The sequence below is a fragment of the Salvelinus sp. IW2-2015 genome, linkage group LG11 (genome assembly GCF_002910315.2).
Source record: "Salvelinus sp. IW2-2015 linkage group LG11, ASM291031v2, whole genome shotgun sequence".
Lineage (NCBI taxonomy): Eukaryota > Metazoa > Chordata > Actinopteri > Salmoniformes > Salmonidae > Salvelinus > Salvelinus sp. IW2-2015.
In genome coordinates, this window is record NC_036851.1 from 610,290 (window position 1) to 628,158 (window position 17,869).

General features: G+C 43.7%; 1 long non-coding RNA gene across 1 annotated transcript in view; it reads left to right on the forward strand.

Moving 5' to 3' along the window:
- The first annotated feature begins 711 nt into the window (after positions 1-711).
- Positions 712-17,869, forward strand: part of LOC111969761 (uncharacterized) — a 65,812-nt gene continuing 48,654 nt past the window's right edge. The window contains exons 1-4 of the long non-coding RNA XR_002878043.2: positions 712-839; positions 3,855-4,057; positions 11,221-11,305; positions 11,782-11,872. This is a non-coding gene — a long non-coding RNA (uncharacterized lncRNA). The remainder of the gene's footprint in view (positions 840-3,854; positions 4,058-11,220; positions 11,306-11,781; positions 11,873-17,869) is intronic.

The window sequence follows — 17,869 nt, forward strand, 5'->3', positions numbered from 1 at the left end:
GGGCCCGAGGGCACACAGTGTGTTGTGAAATCTGTGAATGTATTGTAATGTTTTAAAATTGTATAAACTGCCTTAATTTTGCTGGACCTCAGGAAGAGTAGCCGCTGCTTTGGCAGCAGCTAATGGGGGTCCATAATAAAAACAACTACAAAAAAATTATTGGTACCATGATTGTCTTTTTTATTTACACGTTTTTAATTTACACAAAGATTGACCAGGAAGATCGCCATTTTTCTAATCACTATAATGGAGGATTCTGTTTTCTGTCCCCTGGACTCTACACACACGCATGCACACACACTTACATACAACCATCATATACACTGATACTACTCTGTTTATCATACATTCTGATGCATAGTCACCTTACTCCTATACATATCTACCCATACCACTTCAGTATCACTGCACATTGTAAATATGGTATTGGTACTAACCCTGTATATAGCTTACTTAATTAATTTTATAGTACTAGTGATATTGATTACTGCATTGTTGGGAAACAGCTTGCAAAGAAAGGCATTTCACTCTACTTGTGCATGTGACAATAAACTTAACTTAAATGTCTGTGAATGACAAAGATGGAGAAAGAAGATAGTTGTAATGTTAGGAATATGCACCTGAAGAATGAGGAGTAATACATTCATGAGCTTCTGTGACCTTTCAACTGACCAATCACGTGTCTCTACTCAGGTAACAGAGGTCAAGGGCTTGGGGTCCCTGCTGGTTGGCATGGTAACATGAAAGAGTGCTGACTTCTTTATGTCTCAACCCCAGCTCATGGTGGTGGACATCACTGAACTGGGCACCATCAAGATTCAACTAGAGGTGGTGTGGAAGTAAGTACACTAATAGTTTCAACTGGTAGCCATTTTAAAAAGAGTTTACAAGGTTTATGTTTATATGGTTATAAAGTGCTGAGTTATTCCAGATTATACTGAGAAACTAATGGCGGCCTGTGCAGGTAGGAAGGGGAGAAGGGACATACTGTACCTACCTTGTACATTTGGGAGAATAAAAAATAATAAAACATTAAAATATCTTCCTTGTGAATAAAACTTTACTACAATGAAACTAGGCTATAACTAATACCTGGAGTTTTTCCTGCTCAGGTCACAAGAATCTGCTGGTTCAAATAATTATTTAAAAAGTTAACCTTCATTTAACTAGGCAAGTCAGTTAAGAACAAATTCTTATTTACAATGACGGCCTACCGGGGAACAGTGGGTTAACTGCCTTGTTTAGAGGTAGAACGACAGATTTTTACCTTGTCAGCTCAGAGATTCGATCCAGCAACCTTTTGGTTACTGGCCCAATGTTCTAACCACTAGGCTACCTGCCGCCCCAAAAATGTATAGGTCATAGGTTTTTCTCTCGGGCAATTGAACGTAGCATGAAACTATTAGATCAATAGAATGATATTTGCAGGTGCTTCTCAGACAATGCTAAACAGATTATTTTGATATTTGAAGCCAGTTTTTCATTAATTTCAAAGAGAAGGACGACTGAAACCGACTGAAACGGAGGCCAGACAATTAACACTTGGCTCTCAACACATGTTTGTACTTCAGTTTAACCTACAAATGGTTTAAATGCCTGTCACATACATTTTCTCTCTCTTTCACCCTAATTTCTCTCTCTGTCTGTGTCTCTCCCTCTGTCCCTCCCTGTGCTCTAGTCATTTTAAGAATTAAAAATTAATTAATTAAATTATCTGCCAAAATTGTTGCAAGCCCTATTACTAGCCTGTTCAACCTCTCTTTCGTATCGTCTGAGATTCCCAAAGATTGGAAAGCTGCCGCGGTCATCCCCCTCTTCAAAGGGGGAGACACTCTACACCCAAACTGCTACAGACCTATATCCTACCCTGCCTTTCTAAGTTCTTCGAAAGCCAAGTTCACAAACAGATTACCGACCATTTCGAATCCCACCGTACCTTCTCCGCTATGCAATCTGGTTTCAGAGCTGGTCATGGGTGCACCTCAGCCACGCTCAAGGTCCTAAACGATATCATAACCGCCATCGATAAGAGACATTACTGTGCAGCCGTATTCATCGACCTGGCTAAGGCTTTCGACTCTGTCAATCACCACATTCTTATCGGCAGACTCAACAGCCTTGGTTTCTCAAATGATTGCCTCGCCTGGTTCACCAAATACTTCTCTGATAGAGTTCAGTGTGTCAAATCGGAGGGCCTGTTGTCCGGACCTCTGGCAGTCTCTATGGGGGTGCCACAGGGTTCAATTCTCGGGCTGACTCTCTTCTCTGTATACATCAATGATGTCGCTCTTGCTGCTGGTGATTCTCTGATCCACCTCTACGCAGACGACACCATTCTGTATACCTCTGGCTCTTCTTTGGACACTGTGTTAACTAACCTCCACACGAGCTTCAATGCCATACAACTCTCCTTCCGTGGCCTCCAACTGCTTTTAAATGCTAGTAAAACTAACTGCATGCTCTTCAACCGATTGCTGCCCGCACCCTCCAGCCCGACTAGCGTCACTACTCTGGACGGTTCTGACTTAGAATATGTGAACAACTACAAATACCTAGGTGTCTGGTTAGACTGTAAACTCTTCTTCCAGACTCACATTAAGCATCCGTTTTATTAACAAAGCCCCATATACTACCCACCACTGCGACCTGTATGCTCTCGTTGGCTGACCCTCACTACATATCCGGCGCCAAACCCACTGGCTCCAGGTCATCTATAAGTCTTTGCTAGGTAAAGCCCCGCCTTATCTCAGCTCACTGGTCACCAGAGCAACACCCACCCGTAGCACGCGCTCCAGCAGGTATATTGCACTGGTCATCCCCAAAGCTAAAACTTCCTTTGGCCGCCTTTCCTTTCAGTTCTCTGCTGCCAATGACTGGAACGAATTGCAAAAATCTCTGAAGCTGGAGTCTTATATCTCCCTCTCTAACTTTAAGCATCAGCTGTCAGAGCAGCTTAACGAGCACTGTACCTGTACACAGCCAATCTGTAAATAGCACACCCGACTACCTCATCCCCATATTATTATTTAGCCTCTTGCTCTTTTGCACCCCAGTATCTCTACTTGCACATCATCATCTGCATATCTATCACTCCAGTATTAATGCTAAATTGTAATCATTTTCACCTCTATGGCCTATCTATTGCCAACCTTCTTATTCTTCTACATTTGCACACACTGTACATAGATTTTTCTATTTTTATTTTATTTTGTGTTATTGACTGTACGTTTGTTTATGTGTAACTCTGTGTTGTTGTTTTTGTCACACTGCTTTGCTTTATCTTGGCCAGGTCACAGTTGTAAATGAGAACTTGTTCTCAACTGGTCTACCTGGTTAATTAAATAAAGGTGAAATAAAATAAATAAATAAATACAAATCAAAACTAGACGTTGAAACTGATGTCAGTGCCCAGTGGGAAACCACTGTTCATTATTCCACTAGTTCGCAAAGAGGCAGGAGCGATTAGAGCTCAGTCAAATCAAGAATATGCGTTCTGAGCTTTGATCAGCGCTGGGAATAATATTTAGATGTTGACCCGTAATAGACTTTCTTTACTGTGTACATGTTCATTTTTTCAAACTAGAAAACGTGATAGAGGTCCGGACCTCGGTGTCCTCATATGTAGTTACAGCCCTGGATAGAGCGCAGGTTAGACAGTTAGACTGGTAGACTATATTGACCTGTGGTAAAGTTAGCGCCCGGAAGAGTTTAGTGAATAAGTACCAAAGCACTTTGAGATAGGGGAGGTGCATGGAAGCAGATGAGGAAACTTGGCTAGGATGGAAGAAATTATGTAGCAAAATTCCAATACATTTTGAACTGTCCCTAACCTCAAATCTTTTGGTGTGTTTCAGTGTACCTGGTGTTTGCGATGGAGAGTCCTAAGAGGAGAATGGCCTTGAAGTAGCTGAAAGGGAGGTGCATCGCTGAGCTGCTGCCCTTGGGCTACACCCTCCATCGCTTAGCCAGCCTCCAGACGGACGCCAACCACAAGGTGTCTCAGGCTGCCAGCAACTGTCTCTGCAGAGCCGCGGGCTACAAGGCCTTCAGGACCAAGGTTAGGACGAGGCCAATTTTTTTTAATATACTGAACAAAAATATAAATGCAACATGCAACAATTTCAATGATTTTACTTAGTTACAGTTCATATAAAGAAATCAGTCAATTGAAATAAATTCATTAGGCCCTAATCTATGGATTTCAAATGTCTGGGCAGAGGCGTAGCCAGGTGTGGGCCTGGGAGGGCATAAACCCACCCACTTGGGAGACAGGCCCACACACTGGGGAGCAAGGCCCAGCCAATCAGAATGAGGTTTTCCCCACAAAAGGCTTTATTACAGACAGAAATACTCAGTTTCATTAGCTGTCCGGTGGCTGGTCTCAGACGATCCCGCAGGTGAAGAAGCCGGATGCGGAAGTCCTGGGCTGGCGTCGTTACACATGGTCTGCGGTTGTAAGGCCAGTTGGGTATACTGCCAAATTCTCTAAAATTACGTTGGAGGCAGCTTATGGCAGAGAAATTAACATTAAATTATCTGACAACAGCTCTGGTGTACATTCCAGCAGTCAGCATGCCAATTGCACGCTCCCTGAAAACTTGAGACATTTGTGGCATTGTATTGTGGTTTCAAAACTTCTCATTTTAGAGTGGCCTTTTATTGTCCTCGGCACTAGGTGCACCTGTGTAATGATCATGCTGTTTAATGAACCCTTTTGAACCCATAGCGGCCGTTTATGGCCTTTCTTTAAAATTACTATAGCAGCTGTGAACTGCCTTGTTTTTATAATAATAATATCAACATCACAAAATGAACATGGTGACAACCTGTTGTTGTATTCGCATGGCTGATGTTATCATCCTGAAACAGGGTATGCTGTCATTTGCCTTTTCAATGTTTTTTATACTTCATTACTCAAAGTGATGTAGCCGAAATGGACAAGACTTTTCACTGTGAAAGAGGAACATTTCTGGGATCTTTAATTTCAGCTCATGAAACACTTCACATGTTGCGTTTATATTTTTGGTCAGTATAGATTGGTATAACTTAAATCATTCTAAATTATTATTGATGTTTAAAAACACTTTTCTTTAAATGTTATAAACTCAGCAAAAAAAGAAATGGCCTTTTTTCAGGACCCTGTCTTTCAAAGATAATTCGTAAAAAAACAAATAACTTCACAGATCTTCACTGTCCATTAATTCACGGTACTCCATTCTGTTTATTTGTGTTTTATCTGTCGGCTCTGTGCTTTAACTCAGGATCTGTGTGTAGTTAATCCGACCCTCTCTGCCTAGTCGTCGCCATTTTTACCTGTTGTTGCTGTGTTATCTTACCTGTTGTTTTAGCTAGTCTCCCAATCAAGACTGCAATCACTTTATGCTTATTGTATGTCTCTCTCAAATATCAATATGCCTTGCATACTGTTGTTCAGGCATTAGTTATCATTATCATTGTTTTGGTTTGCAATGGACCCCGTAGTTCCACTCTCCGTACCTCTGATACCTCCTTTGTCCCACCCCCCACACATGCGGTGACCTCACCCATTGAGACCAGCATGTCCAGAGATACAAACTCTCTATCATCACCCAGTGCCTGGGCTTGCCTCCGCTGTACCTGCCCCACCATACCCCTGTCTGCACATTATGCCCAGAATCTATTCTACCACGCCATAAATCTGCTCCTTTTATTCTTTGTCCCCAACGTCTAGGCGACAGTTTTGATAGCCTTTAGCCGCACCCTCATCCTACTACTCCTCTGTTTCTCGGGTGATGTGAGGTAACCAGCCCTGCATGTCCCAGTCACCCCATTGTTGACTTCTGTGATCGAAAAAGCCTTGGCCTCATGCATGTCAACATCAAGAAGCCCCTCCCTAAGTTTGCCTTACTCACCGCTTTAGCACACCTCCAACCCTGATGTCCTTGCCGTGTCGAATCCTGGCTTAGGAAGGCCACCAAAAAATTCTGGGATTTCATACCCAAATAATACATTTCCGTCAAGATAGAACTGCCAAAGGGGGGATTGCAATCTACTGCAGAATGCCTGCAAAGTTCTGTCATACTTTCCAGGTCTATGCCCAAACAGTTCGAACTTCAATTTTAAAAATTAATCTCTCCAGAAATAAGTCTCACTGTTGCCGCCTGCTACCGACCCCCCTCAGCTCCCAGCTGGCCCTGGCAACCATCTGTGAATTGATCGCTCCCATCTAGCTTCAGAGTTTGTTCTGTTAGGTGACCTAAACTGGATATGCTTAACACCCGCAGTCCTACAATCCAAGCTTGATGCCCTCAATCTCACACAAATCAAGGAACCCACCAGGTACAACCTAACCGTAAACATGGACAACCCTAATAGACATTATCCTGACCAACCTGCCCTCCAAATACACCTCTGCTGTCTTCATCAAGATCTACAATCACTGCCTCATTCCTGTATCCGCCACGGTCCCGGTCAAACGACCACCCCTCATCACTGTCAAACGCTCCCTCCAACACTTCTGCGAGCAGGCTTTAATCGACTGGCCCGGTACCTGGAAGGATATTGACCTCATCCCGTCAGTTGAGGATGCCTGTCTTCTTAAAAGTTACTTCCTCACCATATTCTAGACAAGCATGCTCCGTTCAAAAATGCAGAACCAAGAACAGATATAGCCCTTGGTTCACTCCAGACCTGACTGCCCTCGACCAGCACAAACATCCTGTGGCGAACTGCAATAGCATCGAAGAGCCCCGCGATATGCAACTGTTCAGGGAAGTCAGAACCAATACACACAGCAGTCAGGGAAAGCAAAGGCCAGCTTTTCAAGCAGAATTTGCTTCCTGTAGCTCTATACTCCAAAAAGTTCTGGGATACTGTAAAGTCCATGGAAAACAAGCGAGCACCTCCTCCACCGCTGCCACTGCCTGAGCTAGGTAACACGGTCACCACTGATAAGTCCGTGATAATCGAAAAACTTACAAACATTCTTCCATGGCTGGCCATGCCTTCCTCCTGGCGACTCCAACCTTGCCAACGCCCCGCCCCCCGCTGCTATCGCGCCAAGCCTCCCCAGCTTCTCCTTTACCCATTTCCAGATAGCAGATGTTCTAAAAGGCTGGAGAAACCTGGACCATACTAAATCAGCTGGGCCTTGACCATCTGGAACCCTATTTTGTAAAACTGTCCGCCCATTGGTCGCACCCCTATTACCACCTGGTTCAAACCTCTTCCTTCGATCATCTGAGATCCCAGGATGAAAGCATGCCGCGTCATCCCTCTCAAAGGGAGACACCCTGGACCAAACTGTTACAGACCTTATATCCATCCTGCCCTTGCTATCAAGGTCTTCGAGAGCCAAGTCAGACAAAGATCCACTGACCAGTCTCGAATCCAGACCCGTACTTCTCCGCGGTGCAATCCGGTTCCAGCCCGGTCCACGGGGTGGCACCTCAAGCCACGCTCAGAGTAGCTCAAACGATAATCATAACCGCCATCGAATAAAGCCCTTACGGTGGCAAAGCGTCTTCATCGACCTGTGGGCCAAGGCTTCGATCTGTCATCACCATATTCTTATCGGCAGACTCAGTAGCCTCGGTTTTTCTATGTGCTCTTGCCGTGTTCACCAACTACTTTGCAGACTGAGTTCAGTGTGGTTCAAATCGGAGGCGATTTGTCCCGGTCCTCTGGCAGTCTCTATGTGCCGGTACCACAGGCGTTCAATCTCGCCGCCTCTTTTCTCTGTATACATCAATGATGTTGCTCTTGCCTCGGCGATTTCCCTGAATCACCTCGCAGACGACACATTCTATATACTTCCGGCCCTTCCTTGGACACTGTGCTATCTAACCTCCAAACGAGCTTCAATGCCATACAACACTCTTCCGTGGCCTCCAACTGCTCTTAACGCTAGTAAAACCAAATGCATGCTTTCAACCGTTCGCCCTGCACCCGCACGCCGACATAGCTCACCCCTGGACGGTTCCGACCTAGAATAGTGGACATCTATAAGTACCTAGGTGTCTGGCTAGACTGCAAACTCTCCTTCCAGACTCATATCAACATCTCCAATCCAAATCAAATCAAGAATCGGCTTTCTATTCCGCAACAAAGCCTCCTTCACTCACGCCGCCAACATTACACCTAGTAAAACTGACTCTTCCTACCGATCCTCGACTTCGGCGATGTCATCTAAAAAAAGCTTCCAACACTCTACTCAGCCCGGATGCAGTTTATCACAGTGCCATTCGTTTTGTTACTAAAGCACCTTATACGACCCACCACTGCGACCTGTATGCCCTAGTCGGCTGGCCCTCGCTACATTGTTCGTCGTCAGACCCACTGGCTCCAGGTCATCTACAAGGCTATGCTAGGTAAGTGCCGCCTTATCTCAGTTCACTGGTCACGATGGCTACACCCACCCGCAGCACGCGCTCCAGCAGGTGTATCTACTGATCATCCCTAAAGCTAAAACCTCATTTGGACGCCTTTCCTTCCAGTTCTCTGCTGCCTGCGACCGGAACGAATGCAAAATCTCTGAAGTTGGGAACTTTTATCTCCCTCAACAACTTTAAAAATCTGCTATCCGAGCAGCTAACCGATCGCTGCAGCTGTACATAGTCCTCTGTAACTACCCACCCAATTTACCTACCTCACCCCCCATACTGCTTTTATTTATTTACTTTCTGCTCTTTTGCACACCAGTATCTCTTCTGCACATGATCATCTGATGATTTATCACTCTCAGTGTTAATCTGCTAAATTTGTATATTCGATTTATTGCCTACCCATGCCTTGCACACATTGTATATAGATTCCTTTTTTTTCTACCATTTATTGACTTGTTTTGATTTTACTCCATGTGTAACTCCTGTTTGTCCTGTTCTCCCACATGCTATGCTTTATCTTGGCCAGGTCGCAGTTGCAAATGAGAACTTGTTCTCAACTAGCCTACCTGGTTAAATAAAGGTGAAAAAAAAAAAAATTGTAAAGGGTTTAAACACATTGAACATGCTTGTTCAATGAACCATAAACAATTCATGAACATGCACCTGTCGAACGGTCATTAAGACACTAACAGTTTACAGACGGTGGGCAATTAAGGTCACAGTTATGAAAACTTAGGACACTAAAGAGGCCTTTCTACTGACTCTGAAAAACACCAAAAGAAAGATGCCCAGGGTCCTTGCTCATCTGCGTGAACGTGCCTTAGGCATGCTGCAAGGAGACAGGGACTGCAGATATGGCCAGGGCAATAAATTGCAATGTCCGTACTGTGAGACGCCTAAGACAGCTCTACAGGGAGACAGAACGGACAGCTTATCGTCCTCGCAGTGGCAGACCACGTGTAACAACACCTGCACTGGATCAGTACATCCGAACATCCCACCTGCGGGACAGGTACAGGATGGCAACAACAACTGCCCGAGTTACACCAGTAACGCACAATCTCTCCATCAGTGCTCAGACTGTCCGCAATAGGCTGAGAGAGGCTGGACTGAGGGCTTGTAGGCCTGTTGTAAGGCAGGTCCTCACCAGACATCACCGGCAACGTCGCCTATGGGCACAAACCCACTGTCGCTGGACCAGACAGGACTGGCAAAAAGGGCTCTTCAGTGACGAGTCATGGTTTTGTCTCACCAGGGATGATGGTCGGATTCGCGTTTATCGTCGAAGGAAAGAGCGTTACACCGAGGCCTGTACACTGGAGCAGGATCGATTTAGAGGTGGAGGGTCTGTCATGGTCTGGGGCGGTGTGTCACATAATCGGACTGAGCTTGTTGTCATTGCAGGCAATCTCAACGCTGTGCATTACAGGGAAGACATCCTCCTCCCTCATGTGGTACCCTTCCCGCAGGCTCATCCTGACATGACCCTCCAGCATGACACTGTCACCAGCCATACTGTTCGTTCTGTGCGTGACTTCCTGCAAGACAGGAATGTCAGTGTTCTGCCATGGCCAGCGAAGAGCCCGGATCTCAATCCCAGTGAGCACGTCTGGGACCTGTTGGATCCCCCCAGAAATGTCCGGGAACTTGCAGGTGCCTTGGTGGAAGAGTGGGGTAACATCTCACAGCAAGAACTGGCACATCTGGTGCAGTCCATGAGGAGGAGATGCACTGCAGTGCTTAATGCAGCTGGTGGCCACACCAGATACTGACTGTTACTTTTGATTTTGACTCCCCTTTGTTCAGGGACACATTATTCAATTTCTGTTCGGCACATGTCTGTGGAACTTGTCCAGTTTATGCCTCAGTTGTTGAATCTTCTTATGTTCATACAAATATTTACACATGTTAAGTTTGTTGAAAATAAACGCAGTTGACAGTGAGAGGAAGTTTCTTTTTTTGCTGAGTATAAAAGCTCAATAAAAGGGCCTCCCAAGTGGCGCAGTGGTCTAAGGCACTGCATCGCAGTGATAGCTGTGCCACTAGAGATCCTGGTTCGAGTTAAGGCTCTGTCGCAGCCGGCCGCGACCGGGAGACCCATGGGGTGGAGCACAATTGGCCCAGTGTCGTTAGGGGAGGGATTGGCCGGCAGGGATGTCCTTGTCCCATCGCGCTCTAGCGACTCCTGTGGCGGGCCGTGCGCATACACGGTCACCAGGTGTACGGTGTTTCCTCCGACACATTGGTGTGGTTGGCTTCTGGGTTAAGCGAGCATTATGTCAAGAAGCAGTGCAGCTTGGTTGTGTTGTGTTTCGGAGGATGCACGGCTCTTGACCGCCACTCTCCCGAGTCTGTACGGGAGTTGCAGCGATGAGACAAGACTGTAACTACCAATTGGATATCAAAAAGGGGTTCAGAAATGTATAAATGCTCAATAATTGTAATGATTCAACTAAGACTCAGTGATATGAGCAGCAGTTCAAAGATAGTGTGAGGCAAGAGGCTGCAATCGTCAGCACCCACACAGATTCTGCAAATGCACGGGAGTTTGCTTCACTCTCTGCAACGTGATAGCTGCTTGACAACTTTGGTTGAGATCAGCCTCTCACTTTGTGCTCTTTGTTGTTGCGGGTGGAAGTCATCGATTCTGCTAATGCTCATTTCGTGTAGAGTCTTTAATCATGGCCTTTACACTTGGGTTGAAAACCTCTCCCATGCTCAACCACTTTTTTAGTCCAGGACTAGATTTAATCTGAGTCTGGGAAAACTAAACATAAAGTCTTACTAAAAAATATGACATGCTATAATTTCAAAGTTGGATGGATTTTATGTCCTTATAGTCTTATTATCCTCCTAGGCTATAGTCTACTACACGGAAATCCTGAGGAACAATCGATGTCCAGCTCCAGCAGACTGCCTGTCTGGCCCTCAAGTGTCTCAAAGTGAGTGCTCTTGGTTGTGTGCAATGTATATGTGCCAAAGCCACAGGGTGTCGCAAGAAGGGGACATGTGTCGCCAATTGCCACTCTGCATCAGCACACTCGATCTTATCCTGGACAGTAATCCCTGTAGATTACTAGCCCCTGCCGCCTACCAATGCTTTAATTATGTTTGTTTTGGCATGGCAGTTCTCTCTACTGCCTTATTTCACTGGGATGTTTTGATGGCATATTTGAGGGAGCCACTGAAGTTGTAGATGTTTGGCCCTGCTTGAAAATAAAGACACCAAGCCAATTAAAAACTAAGGAATACCTTTGAGTGTTTGTATTTGAGATTTATTGCCGTCGTTTTTTTGGGAGACTTATCATACACATGAGGGTTATCATGTGCATAGACAAGATTACGTTTTGAAGAGATGGCAGCCTAGCTGTTTGGTTTATATGACACGCTTTGAACTTTGATCTCCTGTGTTTGGCAGGCGATGGAGAGCGTGGAGCAGGTGGCTGAGTTGTGGCGGTCATCTGACGAGGACCTGCGCAGTGCTGTTAGAGAGACCGTGCTATCATTTGGTAATCATTCAGCCCTGTTCATTTGCATGCAATTACATTATTAGATAAGTAATAACTGACCTGGTAGGTTAGTCAAATGGAAATGTCTGTGCCCAAATGGGCTAGATTTCCACCTCATCTGAATCTGAATATTATGTTCTTGAATGAATGAATGAATGATGAGAAATCTGTGAATTCCTCTTGGCCCATATTCACAAAGCTTCTCAAAGTAGGAGTGCTGATCTGGGATCAAGTTCCCCCAGGTATTCATTATGATTTAAAGGGTAGGTGGCGTAAACGTAACCCCCTTCAACATATGGATTTGCATTACTATACACATCAAAAGTTACCTCACTTTCTATCTTTCATGTCTAAAATGTTTTTTCCTGGGTGTGATGTAATATGGAGGACCCGGGAAGCCAGCCTATTCCCTACAATGTAAGCTCCAAAAGAAATAACTTCAAATTAAACCAAATCGTTTGCACTCATGACTACTGGTTTATCTTGCAAGGTTGCTAGCCAACTAGCCTATTAACGTTAGCTCTACTAGCCTTCTAACGTTAGCAATAGATGAGTCAGACAGTTGCTATCTACACCTATCTTAAAGGTTGTCTCATCATTGTTGGTAATTTTATTTATTTATGTTATTTCTACATTATTAGCCCAGAACGTTTTTTGTGTTATTACATACAGCCAGAAATAACTTTTGGATATCAGGTCGGCCGTAACTCACCAGCATTCCGACCAGAAAATCAACTTTCACAAATTGGATCCTTTGTTTGTACCCCCCAAGGCAATTCAAATTATCTCAAAGGCTGCTCCAAGACGCCGCCGTCCCAGAAGAGGTATTAGGACTGGACTTCTAGTCCGACTCGAGACGTGCACACCATCCACCGCTTCCGAGTATATTACTCGCTAATGTTCATTCCCTGTACAATAAAGGAGACAAGCTAAGGGCGAGGATCTCCTTCCAGAGAGACATCAGGGACTGTAACATACTCTTTTTCATGGAATCATGGCTCTCTCCGTCCATACATCCTCCTGAATTCTCAGTACATCGCGCAGACAGGAATAAAGAACTCTCCGGGAAGAAGAAAGGCGGAGGTGTATGTTTCATAATTAACTACTCATGGTGTGATTGTGATTACGTCCTGGAACTCAAGTCCTTTTGTTCACCCGACCTAGAATAGCTCACCATCAAATGCCGACCATATTACCTCCCAAGAGAATTTTTATAGTTACAACTATAGGCTAAAGCCTGCGCTGACCTTGTGTTTAGCCAAACTGACAGTGGCTACCTAGCATAGCTTGGTGATAGCTGCAGCTGGCTATCATATTTAGCTGATATTTCTCTGTCAAATCAGTTATGCCAAGAATGTGTTTCATAACACACTTGCTACGAAAGTAGTTTGCAATTTAGTTTCAAAGTGTCACGACTTCCGCCGAAGTTGGTTCCTCTCCTTGTTCGGCGGTCAGCGTCGGCGGTCTTCTAGCACTCATCGATCCACTTTTCATTTTCCATTTGTTTTGTCTTGTCTTCCCACACACCTGGTTTAAATTCCATCATTACATGTTGTGTATTTAACCCTTTGTTCCGCCCATGTTCTTGTCCGGAATTGTTTATTGTCAGTGCATGTGCACGTTTATTCTGGTGAGCAACGGGTTTTTGTACCCATTTATTGTTTGTTCTGATTCCGGTGGTTTTTATTTTTAAACTGCTCCGTTGTAAACCCAGAGTTTGCTCTCCTGCACCTGACTTCTCTGCCGCCAGTACGCACCCCTTACACAACGTTTCATCAAGGTCATGTAAATACAGTGCCTTCGGAAAGTATTCTGACCACTTGACTTTTTCCACAATTTATTACATTACAGCCTTATTCTAGATTTCTTTCATTGATCTAAAAAAAATCTATGAGTGTGTTTGTTTTACAAAGACAACACATTTGATACTGTAAATATCATATTGACATGCTTATAAAGATAGCATAACCACATTTACCAAGAAAAAGTTAATCAATTGTGGGCTCCTGAGTGGCGCAGCGGTCTAGGGCACTGCATCTCAGTGCAAAAGGTGTCATTACAGTTCCTGGTTTGAATCCAGGCTGTGTCACATCCGGCCGTGATTGGGAGTCTGGGTTTGGCCGGGGTAGACCGTCATTGTAAATAAGAATTTGTTCTTAACTGACTTACCTAGTTAAATTGTCTATTTGGCAAATCTAAGAATTGACTGTCTAGCCACACTGTGTGGCTCCATTGGTAGAGCATGGCGGTTGCAATGGCAGGATTGTGGGTTTGATTCCCATGGGGGACCAGTATGGGAAAAAGTCAAAAAATATAAGGTGTTTTTTAACCAAGGTAGCCAGGTGCACAGTGTTTCCTCTGACAGGGTTGGAGGCGCGCTGTGTTAAGAAGCAGTGCGGCTTGGTTGGGTTGTGTTTCGGAGGACGCATGGCTTTCGACCTTCGTCTCTCCCGAGCCCGTACGGGAGTTGTAGCGATGAGACAAGATAGTAATTACTAACAATTGGGAAGAAAAGGGGGTTAAAATAAAATTAAAAAATGCAATTAGTTTAAATGAGGTGTGTTTGCTAGGGATCGGGGAAAAGTGTGACACTAATCTGGCCCCCGAGGACAGGAATTGACTAGGCCTGTTCTAAACAATTATATATGTAAAACAAAACAAGACAATGACTAAGTTTGATTTATTCTAAATGAAGATATATTAGGACACATAATAATCTATCATAACTAGCATGACTAGTAGAGTTACTTTACTTATGCTCAATTATTTTTCTTATAGTGAATCTAAAGACAGTTATGGGTAGGAAGTTGTGTTCCACATGGACATTAAGTCTGAAATGCCTCCAGAGACAGGTGATGACACATCTTTGGGCTTCAACAAGCATGGAAGAGGAATATATTGGGCATCTTGGCTAATGGATGATTATTGTTGGGATTTTTATAATGTACCATCAAATACTTGCCAAGTCCAGTGGTTCTCAACCTTTTTTTGGTAATTGGAGGCCCAATCACATCTTGCTCTGCCCATAGTGCCCCCAAAGTACCGACTAATATGCATTTTAAATGTAGGCATATCATATGAAATGATTCTAAGTACCCCCTTTGGATATTGGTTCCTGGTTATACGAATGGTGTAAGCATTGGCTAGAGAGTTTAAATCCATGCGAGAAAGTGTACTAGTGCACACTTAGGGAAAAGTATGGACATTTAAGACACAGAGACAGGAGACGCAGCCAAAGAAATTAGACTAAGCCGAGCAACGAAAACAGGAATTTACACCATGTCATGGTTCCCGGGAAATTTAAGCCGAAAAGACTGCTAATGCAAAATTGCAAATCCTTTTTAAATTAATATATATTCAGATCGAAATGCACTCAAGAAATGTTCAACCCTACTAAATCACAGTTGAAAAAATGATGCGATTACGTACCTTTGACGAAGGGAAAGGACGTCAGAAGATCTTCTAGTTCTAGTTACAGCACAATAAAAATGGTCATGACCACCAACAACGTATAAGGGGTGTAATAACAGCCGTGGTTGATGCTTTTTGCCTATTCGGAAATTACGATATGAAACGGTGATTTGAACCTTCTGCCCAACACGTGGGTAAGGCGGCACCCCACTTCTGATACATATCGAGTGATTTCTGATGAGAGTTCTCGACTATATTGACTGATTGGTTCTGTATGGTGTATGAATGGCCTGACTTCTGCTGAGGCCATATCACTCTAAATGCTGATTGACCATGCACCCAGATGAACAATGCACATTCATTGTTTCATTGTGTGAATTGTTTACGTATTTCAATTCCCCATCACATATATCACCAGTAGTACATTTACCGTTAATTCCTATAATTTCTAATCTACGCTTGTCACTTCGGTAACGGTCATTTATTTGAATGCGTTCAATATTATTATTCCAGTCTTCACGTTCTCATTGTCTGAGTGAACACATTGTTTGTATAATGAACAACCTATGCTACACTTGTGAGAAACAAGTTTTGGTTTATTTCATTCCATTTACGAGTTTTGTCCATTTAATCAGTATTTTGTTTGGTGCGCTTCTGTCAATGTTGAGTAAGGACACACACGCATAGAAGTAGGCCTGTAGGCTACATGGCCTACATGCAAATGTAGGCATAGAAATGTGCCCATTTGGGGATCTGATAGTATTTCTGATTGACAGGTAAGGGTGCTATCGAGCGGCTAGATGTTCTTTACCATTCGGCCATCAGATTTGCCACCAATGCTCCTTATAGGACACATCACTGCACTCTATAAACTGGTCATCTCTGACTACCCTACCCACTGGTTGATGCTTATTTATAAAACCCTCTTAGGTCTCACTCCCCCATCTGAGATATCTACTGCAGCCCTCATCTTCCACATACAACACCCGTTCTGCCAGTCACATTCTGTTAAAGGTCCCCAAAGTACACACATCCCTGGGTCGCTTCTCTTTTCAGTTCGCTGCAGCTAGCGACTGGAACGAGCTGCAACAAACACTCAAACTGGACAGTTTTATCTCAATCTCTTCATTCAAAGACTCAATCATTGACACTCTTATGGACAGTTGTGGCTGCTTTGTGTGATGCATTGTTGTCTCTACCTTCTTGACCTTTGTGCTGTGAACTGTGCCCAAATGTTTGTACCATGTTCTGTTGCTACAATGCTGTGTTGTCATGTGTTGCTGCCTTGCAATGTTGTCTTGGGTCTCTCTTTCTGTAGTGTTGTGTTCTCTCTCTTGTTGTGATGTGTTTTATCCTATAATGATATTGCATTTATTTTGTTGTTTTTTTAAATCCCAGGCCCTGTCCCCACAGGAGGCCTTTTGCCTTTTGTTGGGCCTTCATTGTAAATAAGAATTGTTCTTAACTGACTTGCCTAGTTAAAGGTTAAATCAAATAAAGCACCACTACTAATGACCCGTGGAGCTTCTCAAAGTATTGTTTTCACCTCAAACAGCAAGAAAAGGATGCTTTAAATTCATTGAGAATTACAATAGATCCTCAGCATATTTGAAAAATCTTTCCAGTTCTCTCCCTTCCGATAACCACTCAGCGTGAAAGCGAAAAATGTCATGCTTTGATCCAGTGGAAACATCATAAAATAGGGCTACCTGATTGCTTCTTATCAGTGCTTGACATACTGAAATAGGTTCGGGGTACTCATTTTGGGTGCTCCTGCCTAAGTCAAGCACTGCTTCTTATCCCTTGAGCAAATAACCTACAGCTGTGTCGGTACCTAGCTCACTGGCAGGGAAACAGAGGGCCCAGAATATTTTACACAATGTAGCAAGCTCGCTAGGGAAAGCTTTGGGCTGGAACCAACTTAGTTTATACAATGTTTCAAGGTTGTTGCAGACAGCCAATGTGTAGCCAATGTGATTTATAAGATATTTATTTTATCAGGATATTTTCTACCTGCAGACTGCAATGTTTATGTTTGTTAGCTTTATGTAGGCTATTTTTACATAGTTGGCAATGGCAATAGAAGTTACTTTTTAAACTTTGTATCATTTTAATTTAGATTTGGATCGAATTTTGATTAACCACATGACAAGGATTTTCAGATATGAAGACGTCATTAATCAAATGAAACTGTTTTACAAAATGTGAAAACCATAACGGCACAGATTGGTAGAAATGGTAGGATAAATTGGCATTCAAAATGAGAAAGGTTGCCAACTCCTCATGTAGCCTATTGCTGGCAACTTCAGGAGAGTAATTGCAGAATCTGCGAAAGCCAGCAGGAGAATAGTTGGGTCAGGTTACGTTTTTTCCCCTTCTGGTTATGTCGATCTCTGGCACCCTCGAGGCATTCGTCTTATTTCATCAAACTGTAAGCTTAACGCATTAGACAAGCTCAATGCGTATAGTTGATTTTATTAAAACACAGAGTGTGTCTATATATGGAAAAAACAAAAAACTGCAGTCAATCGATTGGTCGAAAGAACAGACGACTCTCGGTTTACCAAGATCTTTTTTAGTCGGGGA